Genomic DNA, 4,433 nt, shown 5'->3' with positions numbered 1-4,433 from the left:
AACTTTCATTTTAGAAAATTAGATTAAAAACCATAAAGTCATCTCACTTATGTTAAGACCTCCAATTTAGAAGGTTAGAGTAAAAACCACCTATCTTTAAGACTTTCCATTTAGAAGGTTAGAGTAAAAACTTGGGGTGGGACAAATTGTAATTGAAACTCATGAAAGGTCGCTCACTATTTACCTTTACAATGTTAAAGTAAAAACCTAAAACTTTCATTTTAGAAAGTTAGAGTAAAAACCATAGGGTCATCTTGCTTGTCTTTAAGACTTCCAATTTAGAAAGAAAACCATTTACCTTTATGACTTTCAAGTCAGAAGGTTAGAGTAAAAACCTTGGGGGTGGGACAAATTGTAATTGAAACTGATGAAAGGTCGCTCACTATTTTTACCTTTGCGCCCACATTTGAACGGGAGACCTGTTATTCAAACTGACGGCACCCACATTTGAACGGGAGAGCTGTGTATTCAAACTGACGGCACCCACACTTGAACGGGAGACCTGTGTAGGGTTTATGCACACAAAATTTAATGGCGCCGCCCAGACTTGAACTGGAGACCTTATTCAAACTGACGGCACCCACACTTGAACGGGAGACCTGTGTAGGGTTTATGCACACAAAATTTAATGGCGTCGCCAGACTTGAACTGGAGAAGGGAGATCTGTGTTTGTTTTATGCACACAAAACATGATGGCGCCGCCCAGACTTGAACTGGAGACCTTCAGTGTGTTAGACTGACGTGATAACCAACTACACCACGGCACCTGTTGTTTAAACGAGTTTCGAAGTTATTAACTGAGAAAGTGGGTTTCGTTTATATTTTATTTTCCTTTGCTTAACTCATCAAAACACTAGTTATGTTACCCGCTTTATCAAACCAGAAACAGACACACGAGATAATAAGAATGAATTTATTACTTCAATACAGTAAAGGTTTTGGAAGATTACTATTTTATGTGGAATCAAATCACTGAATTGAGTAGCCTTGCTTTCCCGTTTTCTTTCTAAGCAATTATAACCATGAAGGAGACAAATCATTCCACGGGAAAGTCGGTGCAATAACAGAACATATCAACCCCATGGTGAGAAATTGTAAACCCTAGGGAGCGAAATCATTAAAAAAAAGCTTGGATTAACATAATTTTCAAAATTGGAACATAGAGTTGGTTAATTCGGTATTAATTTTCAAATTGGAATATAGAATTGGTCAATTTTGTAGATTTTGTTAAATTTTTGTCTCAGTAATATCTCGGAATCCACTAGTCAAGAGAATAATCAATTTTTTAACTTTTCAAAATTGTTTAAACACTTCAAAATATTCCTGGATTTTGCAATTGTCATAAAAATGCCCAGTAAACTTTAAAGAATCTTGGCCTTTCTCTTGAATCTAGAGTACAAGGAATCAATCAAAATAGTTGTTCTGTGTGGCTAAAGCTTATCTCATGTGGCCATTGTTCGTTGCCTGAAGGAATGCAGGAATGAGTCCTTGCAACCTATCTCCGCGGAGTATATTTTTGTGATTACTTATTCTTCAGTAAGGTGGGAGTCGTAAGGACCATTCTGAACAACTGGGTATCTGAAATCATGGATTATTTCAGCGTCAATGCAATTGATCGACCAGCGCTTGAAATTCATGACGATGGTGTTTGCAGGGGTGATCCAACAGGTCAGATGGAACAATATTATCAGGATGGCAGCCTGGCTACTCTGAGAAAAGGAGAGTAAAAATTAAGATTCTAAACATTTATTAGTTGGAAAATCCATTGAACAAAGTTAGGAGTTTTTGTATTTGTTCTAAGTGGGGAATATCAAATCAGCTATCTTCTAGGGGGACTTTAGAGTTTAGTTTATTTAGCAGAAGTTGTAGATCATCAATGATGAGTCAGATTTCTTGTTTGACTTTTTTATTATTTTACTAGCACTTTTATTTGCCCATACAATTCTAACTTTTATTTGCCAATAAAAGTCTACAGTTTGAATAAATCTAGTTTTCTTTGTGTAGGTGTTCTTTGTATTAAGGATTTAATGATCCATATTTCACTCAACCTCAATATCACAAAGGAATCTTCTTCCTACCTGTGCCTCATGTTTAGCTTCGTTGATCTCCTCTTCTTCCTACCTGTGCCTCATGTTTAGCTTCGTTGATCTCCTCTTCTTCCTACCTGTGCCTCATGTTTAGCTTCGTTGATCTCCTTGCCAATGAAGGTGGAGTGTTTTCCTAAAAGGATGCAATGGATCACTTTGCATTTAGTTGCTTGTGCCTCATGTTTAGCTTCGTTGATCTCCTTGCCAATGAAGGTGGAGTGTTTTCCTAAAAGGTAGCAATGGATCACTTTGCATTTAGTTGGGGACACATGAGGAGGATGCATGTTGTCATGTCGATCTCTGAAACCCAAGTGAATATTGACTCTTGACATGATTAATTGGGGTAGAGACTCCTAGTATTAAAAATATGAATAATTGTGACTAGGGATGGGGATGTAGGAAGCAAGGATCAACTTCAATAGTAGCATCAACCAAGAGTTGAGAATGGATTTGAACCAAAGGAAGATAGAGAGGGGGAGGCGAGACATAATCTTACAAGGAGACAATTTACCACCCATATAAAGGAGTTTATAGGAGATGAATCCCACCATCTTATATTCTGGGAGAGCCTTGGTTAAGAACCAAATGAGAACCAAAGTCTTGATACAGAGTAATATGGGAGCCTAAGCCTTGGCACATTGCAAGAATAAAGCAAGAGGTTTGGCACAGAGCAATACTCAAACCAAGAAGGGGAAGAAAGCCAAACAAGGACAAATGAGAACACTAAGCATAAATAAGCACACTCACTAATAATTAATCATAATTTAAACCTTTCAAAATGATGTTTGTAGCCACAAAGAGTTGCCCAAGTTGATACAAGTGGAAATATGATCCATTACAGGATGGAACATCAAAAGAATAGCCATGAACCAACTCAAGCAGATTTCAAAGTGTATGAACCAATATAGATCCATCTTAACCATAGATCCAACAAGATTCTAGAGGGATCAAATCTCTTAAGGTGCAAACTATGTTTAAAGTGCAAAACTTAAAAAAATTGCACCCCAAAGTTTGCATCCCTCTAGAGACATGGTAAATGATCTCTCTCTCTCTCTATATATACACACACACACACACACACATTTTTTAAATTGCATTTTTAAAGCATAAATTGATTCAACCCCTTAAAAATCCCTTGAATACATGGAATAAAATAGCTTAATCATGTAACTCCAATGTTCAAATATTTGGTCCATTCAAAATTAAGCCTTAATAAAAGGGTCAAAATGTAAAACATAATACTTAAATGCTATAACAATAAGAATTTAATTTTTCAATTACTTTATATAATATATAAACATTTTATTATTATTATTATTATTTGTAAGCTTCGGTAGGACCCTAGGGTAGCACAAGAATCGAACCCAAGATCTCCGGTTCGGTGAGACTTCATTTCACGGCCATTTCCACTTGAGCTACCCCTTTATTATAATAATTATTATTATTTTAAACCATATATAATATGTAAATTGTTGATATTGAAATAATTTAGTTAACAAGAGCATTGAGATATTTATTTATGGATTACATTGTCCACGTAGTTTTATTTTCTATTAATATATATTTTAAATACCTTTCCGTATTACTTAATTTTATATATTGAAATATTTTATTTATGGTGCACATTGAATTTTTTAATTACTATTAATATTTTTTAAATGTCACATATTAATTTTATATTAAGAATTGAATTAATTAGGCATCTCCTTCTTATTATTGTGATAAGGAATGAATTGAATCATTTTACTTTCAATTACTTCTTCTTCTTTTTGCACATTGACATATTTTACTAAGGTTCATATATATACATATATGTTTATGTTTTTTCTAAAGTTGATATTATAATAAATTAGTTAAAATGTATATTAAAATGTTTATTTAAATACCCCATAGAAATATGAAATTATAATACAGCTTGAGTGGGCCTAATGGTTACGAGCATGTGTTTCTTCCTAAGAGGTCACAAGTTCAAAACCAGAGGGGGGTAGAGTATGTATGTGGTGGGTTCCTTGTCCCACAAACAAGGCGGTCTCATACACCAAAGTCATCGTAATAATATCAATTTTATTTATTTTTTGTTTTAATTACTTTAAAAGAATTTTAAAAAGTGAGATAAATTTGTCTTATTTCGTATGGACATGAAAATATTTTATTTATAACTGAGAGTGAGAGTGAAATATTTTTATCATATCTCATTTGTATTGAGTTGTAATATCAACAACCAATAAAGCAAACATTGGTAGAATGGGATTACGTTTTATAATACTTTTAAGTAAAACTAACCAAATATGTATATTTGTTTTTATTTTGATTATAGCCGAGATTATTTTTTAATTTAAAGAATGT

At 33.7% G+C, this 4,433-nt stretch overlaps 1 non-coding gene across 1 annotated transcript; it reads right to left on the bottom strand.

Moving 5' to 3' along the window:
• Window positions 1–693: 693 nt before the first annotated feature.
• TRNAV-AAC (transfer RNA valine (anticodon AAC)) lies at window positions 694–767 on the bottom strand. The gene has a single exon. It is a non-coding gene; the product is annotated as a tRNA-Val (tRNA).
• Between the last annotated feature and the right edge of the window lie 3,666 nt (window positions 768–4,433).

Source organism: Pinus tabuliformis, chromosome 3_2, assembly GCF_031772625.1.
Source record: "Pinus tabuliformis cultivar Carrire ecotype Pingquan chromosome 3_2, CPIR1, whole genome shotgun sequence".
Lineage (NCBI taxonomy): Eukaryota > Viridiplantae > Streptophyta > Pinopsida > Pinales > Pinaceae > Pinus > Pinus tabuliformis.
This window is presented reverse-complemented; position numbering and strand designations above follow the sequence as displayed.